Genomic DNA, 9319 nt, shown 5'->3' with positions numbered 1-9319 from the left:
AAAGAGATCTTTGCCCACCACATGAATATTTGTCATTGGCGACACATATCTGAAACCCTGTTTTATTAAGGGCAGGGTTTCTCAACAGCAGCACTACTGATATTTCCACCAGATAATTATTTGTTATGAATTGTCATGTATACTGTAGGATATTTAGCAGCATCCCTGGCCTCTACCCACTAGATATCAGCAGCAAAGCCTCTAACCTCCATCCCCTACCAAGGTATAGCAATAAAACAAGTCTACAGAGATGGCCAAATGCTTCCCCAAACTACTGGTTTAGAAAATTCCTACATAGTGAGAGAAATGCCATTTCCTACTATAGAAAGAGAAAATTCCAGATTCTCACTGTTCTGGTCTTTCTTGCAATTGAGGCTCAGGGACATAATACAGCCTTCTCCAATTGCATGCACCCATCATGAAATTTGAGTCATAATGCCAGTAATGCAAAAACTGGTATACGCAAAGAATCTATTCTGCAGATGGTGGCACCAATAGTAAGGCTACACCAGTGGTAAGCTACCCCATGGTTCCAAAAGTAGTGTCATGAACCAATGTTGATGGTATCTGGACAGAATGCTGCAGTGATTATGACTGGGAGTTTGAAGTGGTGTCTAGACCAGTCCAGTTATTCAGTATAATTTAGGGCATCATTATTGCTACACAGTTTCTAACATCAGATTTATACCCTTCTCAGGGATTCTGAGAGCTACTCAATAACCTTTCAATGAAATATTTGCTCAAATTAGCCAGAGTTATTACTGTTGCCTGCACTTAAAAATCCTGCCTGTAGATAATGCGTAAATTCAGATATTTCAGGAAGCGTTGTCAAACGCTCGTGAAATACATATAATTTGTTTTTAAGTGAATGTACTTGTTCTCTCCTTTAGAGAGGCTGGCCAGCCTCTTATTGATGATGTTTGCCCATTGGAAGAGAAACATTAGAGATAGGTATTTCGTGATGCAAAAACAGCAACTGAATCTGATAGATCAAAAGTGCTTCTAAAGGGAAAAGCTAGCTAGAAAAACGAAATGTGTGTATATACTTACCTGGCAGGGGAGATACCATGATCACGAAAAACGAAATGTGTCTTTGCTATATGTTTGTGTGAATTTTACAGATTTCCTAATACCATATGGCTCTGTTATTCCTTAATGGTGGTAACTGGTCCAGTGCCAAGCTCATAAAAGGCTCTCAGGAAGGCTCCTTAACTTGACTCAATGAAGCACAGTATATGAACATTTCCTAATCATATTTTTACCACTTTCTGAACAGAACATTGCTTTGGCTAGTGATTTCAGAACAGGAACTATTCTGTAGAAAATCACCTAGCAGAATTTTTCATTCAGATGCCTACAAATCCACTTCTTAACACAGGATGCCTTCAGTGGTTCAGAGCTCAGGGAAAGGGGAATTTAAAAGATTCTGGGATGGTAAAAAAAAAAAAAAAAAGACTCATTTATATCTCTGAAGTTGTGCTTTTAAGCCAGAATCACGCAAAGTGGTTCAGAGCTCAGGGAAAGGGGAATTTAAAAGATTCTGGGATGGTAAAAAAAAAAAAAGACTCATTTATATCTCTGAAGTTGTGCTTTTAAGCCAGAATCACGCAATCCTTAGGGGGCAGGAAAGCATCCAATAAATACCAGCCTTAGGCAGCCTCTCCTTTTTGTGGAAACACTTAATTCTCACACTTGACTCATACTCCTGCTCTGCTCTCCCATCTGGGGACTTCTAATCTTTTGTGTTTTATCTTTCATTCACAGCCTCAGGTCTATTCAAACTTTATGGTTTTCCTTGGCTTTGAATCTCTGAGCTTCCTGGAAATTTTCTTGCACTCACCGCAGACCTTATCCTTACCTGGATTCTTCAGATATCCACCCCCTCCTGACTCAGCTCTATCTCACTATGTCCTGGCACAATCCAGTGAAATGATGTCCCAGCCCTCACCAAAATCAAAAAGGGTATCAAATACCACATTTGTCAGCGAAAAGACCTGCCACTGAAGAAACAAAACCTCCAATTAAAACCAGTTTAAACATCACTGGCACTTACTATCTCACCTAATCAGAAGTCTAGAGATAGGAAGTACAACATTGGTGTAGCCATTCAGCATTTTTATTAAAGATCCTGACTTCTCCATCTTTTCTCTCTGCCATCCTCAGAAGGTTGGTGATATATCCAAACATGGCCGCATAATGGCTGCCACAGCGGGGGACACAGAGCATGAAGAAAGGGTATGGGCAAAATGGGTTTCTCCTTGTATGGCTTGCTTTAACCAGGAAAGGAAATCTTTCCCAGGATACCCCCCATCACACTTGCCTTACATCTCATTGTCCCCTAACTCCCAAACCAGTAACTAGTAAATGTCCTGGGGCTAGGCACCCTGTCTCCCGAACCAGCTTGGAATCCTCTTAGCAAGAGGAAGAAATGGCTTTAAAAGAGAAACCAAAATTCTCTGCCAATCTATATTGAGCTGCAGTAAGGAAAAGTGTGGCGTTGTGTGTGCTGCCTTTGTTCTATCACCTCTTTCTCAAAAAATAACCAAGGCTCAAACGTCAGAAGTTTGGAAACAATTCAAGTTTTATTCAAAAGTGCATATTCATTATTATTACCTAAGTAAATTGTAGTATACATCCTAAAATTAGAATCTCCTGCTTGTAGGAGGACCCCTTTGTTTCCCATCCCATGAGAAAGTATCTTAGACACTACCATCAACATCTCTGCTCTTGTTTCCTTTCATCATATTTGTGCTGCAATATAAGGCAGGAGAGACAGCAGCAGAGCTGAGACATCCACATGAAGATGAATCACATCAGAGCTTTATTGTGCAGGATCCTAGAGCACAGCACAGCACGTTATGGGCTAAATGCTGCATATGGAGAGAAATGAGCCAACAGCAAATGCAAACCTTGTTTAGTATGGGCTGTGCAGCCCTGAGGAGTCTTATGGAGATGTGGCCCATGGTGATAAAAGTCAAAGAAGAAGAAAGAGGGATTTAGCTGAAAACTATTCTGACTGCATCACAGAAAATGCTGCTGACTTGCTTGGATATGTGCTGTAATAGAAGGCTTCAGGATAGACATCTAAAACCAGATTTATCACAGTGCAGAAAGTCCTCAATCAATATCCATGCTCATGTAGCACACTTTGCAATTGCCTGTGTGAATGGAATAGGTTGGACTCAAATGATCCCCACGGGATAGAAACTTTTTTTTTTTTTTTCCATTTTGTCTTTTTTCGTGACCGGCAACGGGATCGCAACCCTCGGTGTTGCGCCCGCACCTCGCTCAGCCAGTGAGCGGCCGGTCTGTATGTGGGATCTGAACCCTCAGCGGGAACGCCGCCGCGCTCCCAAGTGGTGCACTGTAGCAGTGCGCCACCAGGCCGCACCTCGCTCAGCCAGTGAGCGGCCGGTCTGTATGTGGGATCCGAACCCTCAGCGGGAACACCGCCGCGCTCCCAAGTGGTGCACTATAGCAGTGCGCCACCGGGTCGGCCCGGGATAGAAACTTCTTTGGGAACTTTTACTTTCTTGATAAACTCTTACTTTATCTTCTGTTTCAAAAAAAAAAAAAAAAAATCTTGAACCTAAGTTACCAGCCTTGTTTCACCTCAAGTAAGTACATTTGATACAAATCCGTATAGGAAATGACCACAGCAACATTAGTAGCAATCAATTTCAATTTTTTACGACCAATAACAATGGCAGTGTAACAATGTACAGGAAAAAAAAACTGTCATTAATGTTTTATTTATGAGACTGAGTGAAATGACTGATAGTATCGATCATTTATCCTTTGGATGTTAACCTGCTCTGTGCTAAACACACTGCTTTCTATTCATCATCTTTGATGCTTATGAAAATTTTATCTGAAATGATTTCTCAGAACTATTCACTGACTAAGAAAGGAAGCTGGTTCTCAAACACTGGGTTGTCTGACTCTAAAGACCTTATATTTGATATATCCTAATATGCTGTTTCATATGCCCTAGTGTTTTCCATAAAACCAATTATACTTCAGGCCATTTAAGAATGCCTAACATGAGGAATATGAAGACAGAAGGAAAGATGCAATATTTGATATATCCTAATATGCTGTTTCATATGCCCTAGTGTTTTCCATAAAACCAATTATGCTTCAGGCCATTTAAGAATGCCTAACATGAGGAATATGAAGACAGAAGGAAAGATGTGTTCAATCTTGTCCTGTGGGTGCACAGAAAAGGCTGGGTAAAAGACTGATAAAAAGTTGTCTCCAAAACATGGGGACTAACAAGTTGAAAAATGCTGCTCTACACAGTGAGAAAAATAAATCAAGAGAATTAAAATGTACCTAAAATTTTTGCTGCTGAATCTTAATATCGCTGACATTCCGAAAGAAATGCTTATTATTACATAGAATATTCTAGTGTTGCTTCAGCCCAATTAACTCATAAAAATTTCTCAAAGAATAGTAACTTATTCACTTAAATATTTATAAATATGTAATCCATACTAGGCAACTTGCTAAGCACTGGGGTTATGAGGACAAAAATACTTTGTTCCTGTTCTGAAAGGGTTTACATTAATGAATAGAGTAGGGTAAACAGATTGGCTTTATAAATAAATACATGTAAGAAATCCTTATATTTAGAGAGAGAAGAGGAGGTAGAAAAAAGAAAATGATTATAGTTTCTTTTACACTGTTAGCTTCAACATCAGTCTAAGGAATATTACGAAATATTTATCCTTTGCTTGGTCACCACTGTCTTTTGCATTGGTGAAGAGGCGCTGCATACATTCAAAAATAAATTGAACGTGTCACTACAGTTCATAGTGGAAAAAAATATACTCCCTCACAGATAATTTTCAAGCCAGGAATAGGAACATTTACAAAGCGTTTCTGAAAAGTAATGTTGAAAAGCAGGACATGTGCATGAAGAACAAAGAAGGAAAAAACCTGAACTAATTAGAATAAATAGCTTCAATAAAAATACTTTTAGTAATTATCAGTATTACATAATAGTAATAGTATTACATAAAACAATTTAGAACCAAAATCACATATAAATACTGAGTAAAAATATGGATAAGATGTTGCTCAGTGGGTTAAAAATGAAATTGCTTGTGCTCTGTCGTCTGCTGGTTGACTTTGAGGAACGTGCAACTATCTAAGCTTCAGAACCCTAATTTATGTTGTTAATAAATTTACGTTTTCATTCTTTTGAAATAAATGCCAGAAAGCACAATTGATGAATCACATGGTAGCCTCATGTTTAGTTTTTTTTTTAGTATTATTCATTAGTATTTTTATTAGTATTATTTATTATAATTATTAGCATTTCATAATAGTATTAGATGAAACAATTTAGAACCAAAAAGTAAATAAATAAAATATTTATTAGTATTTTTAATAAATAACTTATTATTTAAATTATTATTTAAAAATAAATAATTTATTTGTATTAGTTCTTTTTTAACAAAAACTGTTTTCTAAAGTGTTTGTGCCATTTTACATTTACACCAGAAAGTATAAATTATTCAGTTTCTCTGTGTCTTCACCAACATTTGATGTTATCATTTTTTTAATTTTTAAAAAATTTTTATTGTGGTAAGACATATATAACATAATGTTTGCCTTTTTAAGCATTTTAAGACATATATGGAGTTAGTTACACTCACAATGTTGCATGACCACCACCTTTATGTATTTCCAAAACATTTTTAACATCCTAAAAATAAACTCTGTACCCATTAAGCAATAACTTTCTATTATTCCTTCCTTCTAGTTTCTGGTAATCTCTAATCTACTTTGGTATCTGAAATTTTTTTTTCCTTTTTAATTTTTTTCTTAATGGACTCATGATAATTGAATATATTTATGAGTACAATGTGATATTTGAGTACATTTATACAGTGTGAAATGATCATATAAGGGTAATTAGCATATCCATCACTTTTTTATTTTAGACATTTTGATAGATGTGTACTAATATCTCAGTATGGTTTTAATTTGCATTATCCTAATGCTCAATGATGGTGAATATCTTTTCATGTGCATATAGGCCATCTGTTTATCTTCTTCAGCAAAATGACTGTGTATGTCTTATGCCCAATTTCTTTTCTTTTTTTTTTTTTTTTTGAGTTTTGAGAATCCTTTATATATTGTAGACACTGGTTCTTCATCAGATACATGGTCTGCAGATATTTTTTCCTAGTCTGTAATTGGTGTTTTCATCCTCTTAAAAAGGCCTTTTACAAAGTAAAAGTTTTTAATTTTAATGAAGTCCAGTTTACCAATTTTTGCTTTTATGGGTAATGGTAGGTATAGAAGGGAAGTATCTCAACACAATAAAACCAATATAAAACAGACCCACTGCCAATGTCATCCTGAACAGGAACAAGACAAGGATGTCCTCTCTCAACACTCCTATTTAACATAGTATTGGAAGTACCAGCCAGAGAAATCAGGCAAGAGAAAGAAATAAAGGGCATCCAGATTGGAAGAGATGAAGTCAAACTGTCCCTGTTTGTAAATGACATGATTCTGTATAGAGAAAAAACCTAAAGACTCTACAATACAACTCTTAGAGGTGATAAACAATTTCAGTAAAGTTGCAGGATTGAAAATCAACACTTGAAAATCAGTAGCATTTTTATTATCCAGTAATAAACTAGCAGAAAAAGAAATCAAGAAAGCAAGCCCATTTACAATAGTCACACATACACACAAAATAACAAAAACAAAACAAAACAAAACCCAGGAATCAACTTAACTAAGGACATGAAAGATTTCTACTGTGAGAAGTACAAATCATCACCGGAAGAAATTAAAAGAGGACAAAAGAAGATGGAAAGACATTCCATGCTTTTGGACTGGAAGGATTAACATTGTGAAAATGTCCATACTACCTAAAGTAATCTACAGATTCAGTGCAATCCCCATCAAAATACCAATTACATTCGTCACAGAAATAAAAAAAACAATCCTAACATTCACACAGAATGACAAAAGATCCCAAATAACCAAAGCGAACTTGAACAAAAAAAATAAATAAAGCCATAGGCATTACACTACCAGACTTCAAATAATACTCCAAAGCTGTAGTAATCAAAACATCATGGTACTTAAATAAAAGTAGACACTTGGACCAATGGAACAGAATAGAGAATCCCAAAATCTACCCACATACTTACAGCCAACTGATCTTTGACAAAGGTAACAAGAACATACACCGGAGAAAACACTGCCTCTTTAATAAATAGTGCTGGGAAAATTGGACATCCATATGTAGATGAATGAAATTGGACCTGTACTTCTCACCATATACCAAAATCAACTCAAAATGGATTAAAGACTTAAATATAAGATCTGAGCCTATAAAACTCCTGAAAGAAAACATAGGGGAAACACTTTAGGAAGTGGGACTGGGCAAAGACTTTATGAATAAGACCCCCAAAGCACAGGCAACAAAAGAAAAAATAAACAAATTGGCTATATCAAACTAAAAAGCTTCTGCACAGAAAAAGAAACAGAGCTAAAAGACAACCTACAGAATGAGAAAAAATATTTGCAAACTATGCATTTGACAAGGGATTAATACTCAGAACATACAAGGAATACAAACAACTTAACAACAAAAATCATGTAACCCAACTAAAAAATGAGCAAAGAAGCTTAGTAGGCATTTCTCAAAGGAAGATATACAAACGGCCAACAGACACATGAAAAAAATGCTCAACATCACTAATCCTCAGGGAAATGCAAATCAAAACCACATTGAGATATCACCTCATCCCAGTTAGACTGGCTATCAGCAAAATGACAGAGAATAATAAGTGCTGACAAGGATGTGGAGAAAGGGGAACCATCCTGCAGTGTTGGTGGGACTGTAAATTGGTGCAGCTATTATGGAAAACAGTATGGAGTTTCCTCAAACAACTACAGATAGAACTACCATATGATCTAGCAATCCCACTTCTGGGTATATACCCAGAGGAATGGAAATCATCATGTTGAAGGGATACCTGAACTCACATGTTTATCACAGCTCTATTTACAATAGCCAAGAGTTGGAACCAACCTAAATGTCCATCAATGGACAACTGGATATGGAAAACGTGTTATATATACTCAGTGGAATACTACTCTGTCATAAAAAATGAATTCAAATCTGCCATTCACAGCAGCATGGATGAACTTGGAGAAAATTATTTTAAGTGAAATAAGACAGGCACAGAAAGAGAAATACTCCATATCCTCACTCATAGGTGGGAGCTGAAAGATAGAAAGAAAAGGAAGGAAGGGAGGGAGGGAATGAGGGAGGAAGGAAGGAAAGAAAGAAAGAAAAGGAAGGAAGGAAGGAAGGAAGGAAGGAAGGAAGGAAGGAAGGAAGGAAGGAAGGAAGGAAGGAAGGAAGGAAGGAAGGATCACAATAGTACACTGAACTTTCAAAAGGTGAGAACAGAATGGGGGTTACCAAAGGTGGGAGCTGGGAAGAGGGAGGATTGGTGAGGGGCTGGTGGAGGGAAGTGATTGCATTGTGTAATGTTGAATGTACAGAGTCCTGATTTGAGCACCATATATTATGCAAAGGTATTGATATTCAACGCAGTACCTCACAAATATGTACAATCAATTATGTTTCAATAAAAATAAAATTTAATTTAGTAAAATGGTTTTGACATCAAGTCTAAAAATTCTGTGCCTACCACTAGATTGCCCAAATTTTCTCATATGTTTTGTTTTAAAAGTTTTTCACTTTATGTTTAAGTTCATGGTCCATTTTGAGTCCATTTTTGTATAAGGTGTGAAATTTAAGTATAGCTTGGTTTTATGGCCAATGGACGTCCATGTTCCAGCACAATTTGTTAAAAGGATATCTTTCCTCCATTGAATGGTTTTGGCACCTTTATAAAAAAATCTATACGGCATATTTGCATGGGTGTCTTTCTGAGTTCCCTATTCTGTTCCATTGATCTATGTGTTTATCTTCCCACCAATACTACAAAGCTTTGATTACTGTAGCTACATTAGGGTACTTTAAAAGCTCATGGAAAAATAGAATTAAAAGGTGATACAAATCCTACCATGAACTTTTTGAACACCTATTGTATAATAAGTCTTGAAATAGGGTAAACTGACTCTTTCCACATTATTCTTCTTTTTCAAAATTGATTTAGCTATTCTAGTATCTTTGCATTTCCATTTAAATTTCAGAATAATATTGTCTGTATTTACAAAATGTCATTCTGGATTTGATAGTATTTGCATTAAATTTGTGTATCAAATTAAAGATCATGAACATCCACCAACATACTATATTAACCTATTTATT

Source organism: Galeopterus variegatus, unplaced genomic scaffold, assembly GCF_000696425.1.
Source record: "Galeopterus variegatus unplaced genomic scaffold, G_variegatus-3.0.2 Scaffold3675, whole genome shotgun sequence".
Taxonomy (NCBI): Eukaryota; Metazoa; Chordata; class Mammalia; order Dermoptera; family Cynocephalidae; genus Galeopterus; species Galeopterus variegatus.
The sequence above is the reverse complement of the archived record's forward strand: the minus strand, read 5'-3'. Positions refer to the sequence as shown.